The sequence below is a fragment of the Artemia sp. Qi Xiang Cuo genome, chromosome 19 (genome assembly GCF_049724085.1).
Source record: "Artemia sp. Qi Xiang Cuo chromosome 19, ASM4972408v1, whole genome shotgun sequence".
Lineage (NCBI taxonomy): Eukaryota > Metazoa > Arthropoda > Branchiopoda > Anostraca > Artemiidae > Artemia > Artemia sp. Qi Xiang Cuo.
This window is the reverse complement of record NC_142812.1, coordinates 54081766-54094153: the sequence shown is the minus strand read 5'-3', so window position 1 is coordinate 54094153 and position 12388 is coordinate 54081766. Positions and strand designations below refer to the sequence as shown.

The window sequence follows — 12388 nt, the reverse complement described above, 5'->3', positions numbered from 1 at the left end:
TTTAGGCTCAGTTGAAATTTACGTTGCAGGTATAGTTTTTATTAAATCTTTAATACATAGAGATGGTATTTTGATTGGGTTAAGTTTGGTATTTAATATAATGCGGTCTGGACGGCCCCCACCATAATTATTTGCTGTAGTTTTCATAATTTTGTTACTAAAGTATTGTGTTTCCATCATTTGACCAGGTAACAGGGTACTTGGGCGCTATATGGGCATTTACAAGGAAACCAGTCACGAAAAACCCGCCCATTCAAGAGACCGCTATAGAGTGATGCAATGCAAGGCGTGGTTTTTATTGCGTTTACGATATTTAAACTGTTGTTTTTTGGGGTTTTAAGGGGGAAGATACCTAGATTAGGTTAGGTTACTTATTTAATATATGCTATGCTTTACCCCCACCCCCTAATGTGCAAATATATAGCCCAAATTTGTTTCTAAACTATTATATCATCCTACTTTATTTTATTTCTTTAGCATTAACCAAACTTGAATTTTTAGAAATTCCCATATAATGCAGAAGTACCCAAAAAAGTTTTGGGGAGGGGATAAATTGGAAAACACACGAATCTTAAACAAATATGAAAGACTGAGGCAAAAACTGCAGTCTTGCAATTCTAGGGGAATCAGACGTAAAGGCCCCATCCCCGGCGTGCATGCAATGACCTAAATAACCCGGTTAAGGTTTACCGGGAAGGCATAGGGAAAAATAAGATAGAGAGAAAAAAGAATAATACTAATTAATTATCGATCCAATGTTTTTTTTTTCAAATATACTAAGTAATTGCGTATACATATATCGGACGATATAAGGGGGGGGGGTAGCGACTATGATATGTAAAGTGAACGTAATGAGGAATCCGCTGGTACTACTTTTATTTATTAGCATTTTCCATTAGATGTAGTCAAACTATAGTAAATTTCCCAAAATACAGTTTTTGATATTTTGATATACACTTTTTGATATTTTCATTGGAGAAAATTGAGCCCCCCCTTACATTTTGAAAATGTATTTTAATCCCACCCTACCCAAAAAGTAGAGAGAATTTGGGGTTCCGAAAAGTGGAGGAACGAGCGGCACCGAGGTATATCCCGCCATCACTTACATTCAAACTTAGTAGAGTAGGCCTACATGTGGCGGGCGACAGCAAAGGCAGAAGGCAGAATTCATTTTAACGCGATTCTTGAGGACATTTCTTCGTTCTGGAGCATATTTCCAAGTTGTAGTTTTAGATATTAGTTGAAGTGAATCATTAAATTAGCCTAGATATTAGTTTTACATTAGTTCTGCAAGCTAATGTTGAAGTGAATCAATAAATTAGGCTAGATATTAGTTTATTAGTTGAAGATATTAGATATTAGTTGAAGTTAATCATTAAATTAGGCTAGATATTTGTTTTACATTAGTTTTGCAAGCTAATGTTGAAGTGAATCAATAAATTAGGCTAGATATTAGTTCATTAGTTGAAGATATTAGATATTAGTTGAAGTGAATCATTAAATTAGGCTAGATATTGGTTTTACATTAGTTTTGCAAGCTAATGTTGAAGTAAATCAATAAATTAGGCTAGATATTATTTTATTAGTTGAATATATTAGATAATAGTTGAAGTGAATCATTAAATTAGGCTAGATATTGGTTTTACATTAGTTTTGCAAGCTAATGTTGAAGCAAATGAATAAAGTAGCCTAGCTAATAGTTTTACATTAGTTTTGCAAGCTAATTTTGAAGTAAATGAATTAATTAGCGTAGATAGTAGTTTTACATTAGTTTTGTAAGCTAATGTTGAAGTGAATCATTAAATTAGCCTAGATATTAGTTTTACATTAGTTTTGCAAGCTAATGTTGAAGTGAATCAATAAATTAGGCTAGATATAAGTTTATTAGTTTAAGATATTAAATATTAATTGAAGTGAATCATTAAATTAGGCTAGATATTGGTTTTACATTAGTTTTGCAAGCTAATGTTGAAGTGAATCAAGGCTAGATATTAGTTCATTAGTTGAAGATATTAGATATTAGCTGAAGTGAATCATTAAATTAGGCTAGATATAGGGTTTACATTAGTTTTGCAAGCTAATGTTGAAGTAAATCAATAAATTAGGCTAGATATTAGTTTATTAGTTGAAGATATTAGATATTAGTTGAAGTGAATCATTAAATTAGGCTAGATATTTATAAGTAGTAGGTTTAATGTGTCATTGAGTTATATATTTCTGTATATAACTTATATAGGCCTAGTCAGTGAGTTACACATATTTTAAGTAGTAGGCTAAATATGTCACTGAGTTATATATTTCTGTATATAACTTATATAAGCCTAGTCAGTGAGTTATGTATATTTATAAGTAGTAGGTTAAATATGTCACTGAGTTATTGCCTTTGCAAAACAAAAGTGATCCGTTTGTCTGGCCTCCCCAGGCCATTCAGCATGTCCCCAGGTGGCGATAGGGGAACACTCTACAGATATGTAGTTTACCTCCATAGGAGGCATGGACCAAGGGGGGACCTTGTCCCTGGGGGTCCATAATAGAATCTGGGGTACCCTTGCCCGGGGTCATAAATACAGGTAGAGGAGGAAGAAGGCCACTCAAATGTACAATCAACAGGGTCCACTTGTTTATCCACAAGTTCCATGAGTTGCAAACCTTCTCCCAGCAATGAGTTAAATTGCATGGTGATGCAGAACACCAGCGTGGGAGGATCCTCTCAAGGAGGACAACTGTGGCAGGGCGGAAGATCCAGATCTATGGACAACAGCCTCTACAAAGGGCTGCCTCAATAATTTTAGGGTATCAGCAATACCGGGGACCTTGTCGTAAACTCTATTCCCACTTAAGGAGTGGCGCCCCTCGAGGAAATTATAGCCTAGTAAATGAAACAGCATTCGCACGGGATTCTGACTAATGGATAATTCTTCGGGGCTTGGTATGTTTTGATGGGCGTATTTGGGCTGAAAAACCTCTTCCTAGCTAATTTATCTATTACGGGTTGCCTCCCGTAGTAGCATAATATTTGTAGGCATGAATATATAATGAGTTGGAGGTAATAGGCTTGAGATTGTCTGTGCAGGATTTCGACTCTTGTTGATAGAAGAGCATCGCCAAGCGCTGAAAACCATGTTGTGACCAAAATGGGCCCAGGATTGCACAAAGCCTCCATTCATGGAGGTCCCAGGGACTTCTTGCTGTCCGGTTCTAAGCCGGCTTAAGCACTTCGGTGTAGACTTGAGAAGATATGTGATCCCCGTCCTGCACTGGTATCCGGGATCATTGCTTTTCCTGAGGCGAAAAAAATTTCAATGATTTAAAGAACATGAAAATTGGAACTTGGAATGTTACGACATTAAAAAATTACTATCGTATCGACATTTTGACTGACGAATTCAGACGATTCGAACTAGATCTATTAGGAGTTTCAGAAACTCATATCCCAGGGGTAGGAAGCATGAAATTAGGTGATATAGAATTTGTTTACTCAGGCAGGAAGGATGGGTTATATAGACAGGGAGTAGGGCTCATGATGAATAAGGAAGCGGCTAAGTCTTGTTTAGGCTGGGAAGGTATTAATAATAGAATACTAATTGCTCATTTTATGACTAGTAAGTTCAAGGTATCAGTTATAGTAGTATACGCCCCTGTAGAACCGACTGATGGAGATACTAGTGACTCAGATGAATTCTACTTACAGTTACAGGAGCAAATAGACACGGTCCCAGGTAGAAATATGATGTTATTGCTGGGAGATTTTAACGCCCAGGTTGGTAGAAATAAGGATAGATGGTATCCCAGCTTAGGTAAATTTGGTGTAGGAAAAGAAAACAGTAATGGATACAGACTTTTGCAATTTTGTAGGTATAACAATCTAGTTATAACCAATACGGTGTTTGGTCATAAAATGGCTCATAAGCTAACATGGTATTCACGTGATGGTAAGACAGCAAACCTTATTGATTGTGTTATAGTAAATCGAAGACTGGCAGGATCAATACAAGATACTAGGGTATATAGGAGTGCTGTTATTTATGTTAAAAGTAAAGATCACCATCTAGTAGTGTCAAGGGTTAATTTAAAGCTGAAAAATTGGAAGGGTAATTACCTCCCGGGAAGTTATGATGTTAGTAGACTCCAGGATGAGAATTTGAGAGAAATTTTCCAGGAACAGTTGAATACTATACTTGAGAGTTTAAAATTTGATAATGTGGAAGATGGTTTGAATAATTTTAGAAAAATAATTTGTGAAGTTGCTGAAGGTGTATTAGGTAAGAAAGCTAGAACTGAAGATAAGAATATTAGTGAAAAAGCTTTATGTTTAATAGAAAGGAGAAAGGACTTGTACAAGAATTATCTGAGTGATAGATCACATGAAAATAAAAGAAATGTAAAGAAAGTGGAGAAAGTATTGAAATATGAACTAAGGAGGTGTGAAGTGGAGGCCATGGATAAAATTGCCGAGGATTTAGAAGATGCAGCTAGACGGCATAATAGTAAAATATTGTACTGGCACGTTAACAAATTGAGAGGTAGTAGTCAATCCGGACTTGTCCCAGTTAAAGATAGGAATGGGGTGGCAATTAGCGATAAGACAAAAGCTAAAGCAAGATGGGCCGAACATTTTGAGAATTTGCTTAACCGAGATAGAGTTGCAGGAAAAAATATAGAGGAAAATGAAAAAGTTTGTGATACCTTGGATGTGAAGGAAGATTTGTTTTGTGAGGAGGAATTAGAAACAGTACTAAAAGGATTAAAGAATAATAAGGCTCCAGGTGCTGATAGGGTAGTAAATGAGTTTCTTAAATATGGTGGCTCTTAGGTTAGAAATAAGTTATTGAAGATTATGAATATGATTTTTGAAAAAGGGGAAGTACCTAACGATTTTAGGAAAACCTTAATTAGGCCACTTTATAAGAAAGGTGATAAAAGTGAGTGTGGTAATTATCGAGGCATTAGTCTGGTCTCTGTAGGTAGCAAATTGCTTAGTAATATGATACTTTTTAGACTGAGAGATGCCGTAGACAAAGTTTTAAGAGAAGAGTAGTGCGGTTTTAGAAAAGGTAGAGGATGTGTTGACCAAATTTTCACTCTTAGGTTAATAATTGAGAAGTGCCTAAGTTTTCAAACACCTTTGGTCCTCAGTTTTATAGATTATGAGCAAGCGTTCGATTCTGTTGATAGAGGAGCTTTAGTAAAGGTTTTATCCTTGTATGGTATACCAGACAAATACATTAAAGTGATTAGTGCTATGTACGAGAGTAACACTGCTGCGGTTAAGGTAGGAAATGAGGTTAGCAGCTGGTTTTGTATTAAATCAGGAGTTAAGCAGGATTGTGTTCTATCCCCCTTTATATGGATTATTTTGATGGACTTTGTCTTAAGGAGCACAGGAAAGGCAATTGGAGACCACGGAATCAAATTGGGAGGAAAAAGTCTCCCGGACTTAGATTATGCTGATGATTTAAGCATCCTAGATGAAAGTGTGAGCAAAATGAATGAAGTTTTAGAGGTTTTGCGAGTTCAGGGTGCTAGTATTGGTTTGAAAATTAATGTTAGGAAGACCAAGTCACTAAGGCTAGGAATCAGTGAAGATGAAAAAGTGACGTTGGGTAATGAAAAGATTGATCAGGTGGGCAGCTTCACTTACCTTGGTAGTATTATTAGTAAAGATGGTGGGAGCAGTGAAGATGTTAAGAATAGAATAGCCAAGGCTCAGGGTGTTTTTTCACAGTTAAAAAAAGTCTGGAAGAATAGGAAGATAAGTCTGCAAACCAAGATTAGAATCTTAGAAGCTACAGTGATGACAGTGGTCAAATATGGCTCTGAAGCATGGACGCTCCGAAAAGCGGATGAAGATTTGCTAGATGTTTTCCAGAGAAATTGCTTAAGGATTGTTCTGGGTACCCGGCTGACTGACCGTATTTCAAACAATAGGCTATACGAAAAATGTGGTTCAATACCGCTTTCTAGGTCTATAATGAAAGAAAGGTTGAGGTGGTTAGGACATGTTGTTCGGATGAAGGATGACAGATTGCCGAAGATTGTTCTTTTCGGCCAACCATCTAGGGCTAAACGGAAAGCAGGTCGTCCCCGCCTGGGTTGGGAGGACGTCATAAAGAAAGATTTAAAGGAAATGGGACCTTCGTGGACGGGTGTAAAAAGGGAGGCTTTGAATAGATTGGGGTGGAGGAGGAGCGTGCGTAGCTGTGTTGGCCTCAGGCGGCTTGGTGCTGCGATGAGTTGTTAGTAGTAGTAGTAGTAGTAGTTTTCACAATTTTGCTAATAAAGTATTCTATCTTCATCATATTTTGTTTTTTGGTAAAATTCTACTTTAGCTACTTTTGGCTACCGTAAAATTCTGCTTTAGCTGCTTTTGGCTATCATGGAAAGGGGTTGGTTTAGGAAAATGAAACTTTCAGGGATGGATCTACAGGCCAAAGTATGTCCCGGGAAGGTATTTTGAAGTACCTACCTCCACTCCTTCTCCCTCTAGAGGGTCCTGAAATTTGCCTACGTAACAGATCTATTATACCTATTGAAATTCAGACAAAACAATATTTTACCTTAGTCTTCAGTTATCAGTTTCTTTTTCTCTGGCTTTAGTTCTGAAAATGAGATTCCTGTTATTTGAGTAGAATTTTAAGCCATATTAATGTTTTTTTTTTTTCAAAATTTAGGAAGTATGTTTGCATATCTTTAAAATCTTACAAATTGGGATTGATCAAAGTTGTGAAGCTAAAAACAATTTTATCGTACTTCATTTAAGTGGAAGATCTATTTTGCAAGGTTTCACTTTTATATCACACAGATTTTAAAGGTCATCAAAGGTCATGACCCTCTACAGGGAGAAGAAGAAGAAGAGGTAGGTACTTCAAAATACCTTCCCGGGATATACTTTGGTAAATATATACCAAATCATATTATTGAGTTAGGAATAAAGTGAATATACCATTCGATGCCTTTTTTTATGCTGATTATGAATATAATAATCATTTCTATCAGAAATTAATTTTAGCCCCCCCCTATATATGCCAATTCAGGGTATATATTTCTACATTAGGGGGGGGGGGGTAAAGTTTAAACTTACCTCCCATTTACATCAGAAATAAAATTTGACCCCACCCCCACCCCCTAATGTAGAAATATATACCCTGAATTGGCATATATAAAGGGGGTGGGGGCTAAAATTCATTTCCGATAGAAATGATTATTATATTCGTAATCAGCATAAAAAAGGCATAGAATGGTGTATTCACTTTATTCGTAACTCAATAATAGGATTTGGTATATATTTACCTATACTTTAGCCTGTAGACCCATCCCTGAAAGTTTTGCTTTCCTAACCTAACCCCTTTCCAAGATAGCCAAAAGTAGCTAAAGGAGAATTTTACCAATAGACAAGTACCTGGACCCCTCTTGCACCCCCACGCCCCATAAAAATGCTGGAGCTACGCCCCTGAAACCAATCGAAACAGTTTATTGAAGAAAAAAGATTTTAGTGGCTGCATTTGGGTGCTACAAATTTTGTTTTGCAAAATGGAAATTTTGTTTTGCAAATTTTGTTTTGCAAATTTTGTTTTGCAAAATGTTTTGCAAAATAATTTTCCTCCTTTCCTCCTTCTTTTTTTGTTAAACTTTAGTACGTAAAATTACGTAATATTTAAGTGCTAAACTTTAATATTTAGCCCTATAAAGGGGGGCAATTGCGATGACACCAAATATAATATTTAGGAGGAGCATTGAATTTTACTTTCTTAATTCGTACCCTACAGTGAAACTTTTTCCAAAAATAATTACCGCCGTCATCAAAATCATGCCCAGTCCCCCTCCAATGTTTGGATATAGCCCTTGGCTGGCAGGGGCGGATCCAGGTTTTTTTTAGGGTGGCGCAAAATAGGTTGATCCGATAAACTTGCGTTAGGAGCAAGTTTAAATAACGCAAACTTACGTTAATTAAGTAAACTACACTGCTTTAGACTACGTTAGGGGAGCGCGCGCCCCCCTCGCCCCCTGGATCCACCACCGTTGGCTAGGCTAGCCTACATTCTTGGTTTTTGCCTCTAAATTGGCATTTTGAAACGAATATTGACGAGAAATAGGCCTTGTATAAAATTAAGAAAACACCTTAAGTTTACCAAAGATGCTTAACCTGAATAAGGACAAAAAAAAAAAAATTTAAAATATTTTCCTGGTATGCCAAAAATTTACTTAGGCTTACCCGAGCATAAGGAAAACTCATTAAATCGATTAGGAAAAAACTACACTACTTCCAGATAACTTAGATACAGGCCTATTATAAAACATGTCCCATTATACAATCGTCAACTAGGCTAGCCTATGCTATTAGGCTAAGCCTACTTTTCTTGATAGACCAAAAATCTCACACAAAACAGCACCAAAAAATACAAATAAAAAACAGGTTCTTACCTTATTTCAAAGAATATAATACTTCCAATAAATAAGTAAAAACAAATTAAAAATGAAAAAACAACTTAGTTTTTTAATTCTCCTTGGTATTCACACTGGTATGCGAAGAATGAACAAAGAATCTTTCAGGAACGCTGGTTATCCGATCCTATGCGCAGATCACTCAGTGACGTCACACACTGGCTGGCATACGTCATCAGACAAAATCTTGGAACAAGACTTGCACCTGGGTGGATGCCCCAGGTAGGTAGACTTGAGTGGGCGGGATGTAGAGGATCGGTGCTTATTGATATTTTTCTGGGAGAGGGGGAGAGGGGTATCTGCAAAAATTTTTAAGGTGTCCAAATTTTAAGAGGCTGTTTATACAGGAAATTATGAATTGTTTCCCAGAAAAGTTTTTTGTCTTAGGCTTGAAAGAGACCATTGTCACAGTTTTTATATTTTTTAAACGAAATAAAAGATTTGTTTGTTCAATCATTGGAATTTCAGAACAATCTGCAGTCCTAATTTGACTGTAAGGTCAGTTTGTGAAGCTTAGAAGTTGATCATTCGAAATAAAATACGTTTTAAACTTTGTGCTGTTATTGTTAGGCCTAAAGGTTGTTTCTAACATACTTACACTTCTTAGGTAGCTACCAAAACTGTTTTCTGAGCCTTTTCAAAGACAGGACCAGCAGAGTAATGTAGACCAGGAGGATCAAAGTTTGATTGGACCGTTTTGCACTGAAAGTGTGCATGACGTCAAACACTCGTATGCATCATCAGAAAATATTGGAATCACCTGCACCTTTGTGTTACTCCACGTAAGCAGGCTTGGGCGGGCGGGGATGTAAAAAATTGTGCTTATTGATATTTCTCTAAGAGAGGGGTGAAAGTCAAAATCTGAAAAAGTAAAAAAAATTGTAAAGGTAATCAAAGACTTGAAAGCCTAATTTATGTAAAGCCCAGACAGGTAGACTGGTGCATTAAACGTACACTTTTATATACTAATGAGAGACAAAACCCGCCAGAATAGATTTTTCAAGAGACCGCTATTGAGAAATGGAATGCAAAGAGCAGTTTTCATTACGTTTACGATATTTAAACTGTTGTGTTTTGGGATATAGGGGGGAGGTACCTACGTTAGGTTACGTATTTAATATTTGGTATGCTTTACCCCACCCCCTTAATCTGCAAATACATAGCCAAAATTTGTTACTAAACTAATATATATTCATCCTATTTAATTTTATTTCATTAGCATTAACAAAACTTAACTTTTTAGAAGTGTCCGTTTAATCCACTAGTACCGGTAGTCTCTGTGAAAGGCAAAGCTGGTTTAACTTTTTCAAAGTTTTACGGGATGGCTGCAAACAGTTTTAAAGATCTCCAAATTTAAGAAAAAAAAGTAAAGGTAAAGAAAGGATACGGTACTAGACCCTTTAAGTCCGAACCGGCGGTGCTGACCTCCTTTTCAAGGCCCTTCAGCCAGGAAGTCCAACAGGGGTTCGGGGGCCCGCCATCCTGTGCTTTTGCAAACCCTTCTGTTTACCTTCCCCAGATTTCACCAGGTCTGGTACCTGGAGGTACCTGGTTGGGACTTCTCCAGCCGGGTCAACTCTGGCTGAGTTTACGGAGTCGCGCCTATGATCATCGTCCCAAACCAAATAACTAGCCACACCAGGAATCAAAAGCCCACCCTTCGGAGAAAGGATTCCAAATCCAGCGCGCCAACCACTAGGCTAGGGCAACACCAAATAGGAACAATAAAAGAAACAATATAAACAAATTTTAAAAAGCTGTTTATAAAGGAAAAGTATATATCTTTTCACAGAAAGACTTTTTTTATCCCAAGTTTGAAGAGCCGTTTTACAAGGTAATTGTATATAAAGTGAGACACTGCAATGGGTCATCAGACAAATCTTCGAACAAGATTTGCACCTGGGTAGTACCCAAGATAAGTAGGCTTGAATGATAGGATTAAGTGGGTGAGAATGCGTAACGGGTACTCATTGATATTTTTCCTAGAGGTGGAGGGGTATATCTCCAAATTTTTGCAAGCACACAAGTCGGATAAATGAAAGATCTTATGACAGAATATCCTATTTTGATAAAACAGGAATTAAATCTTGAAAAAAAGAGCGGGACTGTGGCCAGTACGAAGGAAAAGCAATATCAAACAAGACTAAGGCCAGTACGAAGGAAAAGATGCAAGGCCGTATCCAGGGGGGGGGGGTTACCCGGTTTGAACCCCCCCCCCCCGAAATTTTTGACCGAGTCGAAAATAAGTCGAAAATTAGTAAAACCTAGGTAAAAATCAGTAAAATTAGTCAAAAACTGAGTAAAAAATTAGTAAACACCCCCCGAAAAAGTCAAAAATTAGTAACCCTCCCCCCCCCCGAAAAAAATCCTGGATCCGCCCTTGAAAAGAAGTATCTCGCCCTTATCAAACAAACCGTCCTCAGCGTGGAGAAAGAAAGAAATTAAAAAATAACTACATAACAAAGGAGGACAAACCAAAGGAAGAAGAAAAGAAAAGAAGCCGATCCAATTTTTTTATCTCCTTACTCATGTTTTATCTCCTTACTCCTTATCACGTTTCTTCACGCTGAGGACGCGTTATTTCATGGAACTGGCTTATTCTCCCGAAAAATTTCCCCCAGGAAAATTCTCCCCGAGTGTAAAATTGAGCAGCCAAGGGAATTTAAGACAAATGAAAAGAACGAAGAAAAGTATATAATTGTAAATCAGCTATCATGAAGGAGGGGTGGTGGGTCATTGTGTAGGTGGAGGGGATGTCAGATGCCTAAAAGGGCACATTTCATTACTAATATTATCAAAATCTCCATGAGGCTCCAGATTAATATAGAAACGGGATTGGGGGAAGAAATTAATGTCATTCCCCTTCAGTTTTTACTAAGCCCGAATTTGGGTGCTGCAGGGTAATACCCCCCTTCTTATCGTAGAAAACTGTTCCTGAAATTTATTTTAAAGCTTCATTTAACTAAACTCACTTCCTCACCCCCCTTGTGGTCGTAGAAACTTCGGAGGATTCAATCGGAAATTGAGAGTTATAGCTCCTTTTCAAAAAGTCAAAAGTATTTAAAGAGCAGCCAGCCCCTGTCCTAGAACCCTTCTTGATATCTGGCCTTGGGAATCTAGTGGCATGAAGCTTTCAGGGATTTGTTTCTTGGTCAAAAAGATCATCAACATTTTGCCATGAGAAGGGAGAGGGATGAGGGGCCCAGAAATGAGCGACAGAAATTTTTTTCTGATCAAAATTAGTCCCCTTGGGCCAAAGGGGCTAATATACAAAAATTGTCCATAGCAATGATCCGTTTGAAATTAGTCCCTCCTCTAACAAAGGGGGCTCAAAAAGGCACAAGAATTTTTTTGATTGGCCTGAAACTTATGTGAAACTTTGGGATAATGCCCCGATGCAGAACGAAAATAAAGCAAAAATGTTTTTTCTCCAAATGGAGCCCAAAAAGAGGGCCAAAAAAGTGCCAAAGACTTTTTCCCCAGACGCTTCAAGTAGAATGGGCTATGTTAGATGCTTGGTTAGAGTATCCTTCGATTAAAAATTGGAAGTTCTTGTGTTCTTCTTAAGGGCGAAAAGCTACTGGAGGGTAATCAGCCTCCGTATCGCTCCCTTTTTTCCTATTCGGTCCTCCTTTAGCCCCTTTGATATTGAATAAAATATTGAATTATATGTTTAGTTCAAAACTTTAAAATCTCTAATAATTTTGTCTTCAGGGTGATATCATCCAGCGGCCCCAATGTTAGACTTTATCTAACCTTCCTATGAAAAAGTGTTTGGCACGCTAGGATGGGAATCCTTTGTCTGAAGGGCACGGGTTCGATTCCTGGCGTAGCCGGTTATTTGGTTTGAGACAGGGTAAGTGCCGTGCCTGTAAAACCAGTGTCGACCCAGCTCTATATGAGTACCTGGAGAAACCTGGGGGAGGTAAGTAGGAAGGGTGTACGA

At 37.6% G+C, this 12388-nt stretch overlaps 1 protein-coding gene across 2 annotated transcripts in view; it reads right to left on the bottom strand.

Moving 5' to 3' along the window:
* The window catches only part of sd (TEA domain transcription factor 1 homolog scalloped), a 225986-nt gene extending 217464 nt beyond the window's left edge, over positions 1 to 8522 (bottom strand). The window contains exon 1 of one of the 2 annotated variants that reach the window (XM_089105600.1): positions 8422 to 8522. The gene's annotated coding sequence lies outside the window, so the exon portion shown is untranslated. The remainder of the gene's footprint in view (positions 1 to 8421) is intronic. The other variant, XM_089105602.1, reaches the window with a different exon arrangement.
* Between the last annotated feature and the right edge of the window lie 3866 nt (positions 8523 to 12388).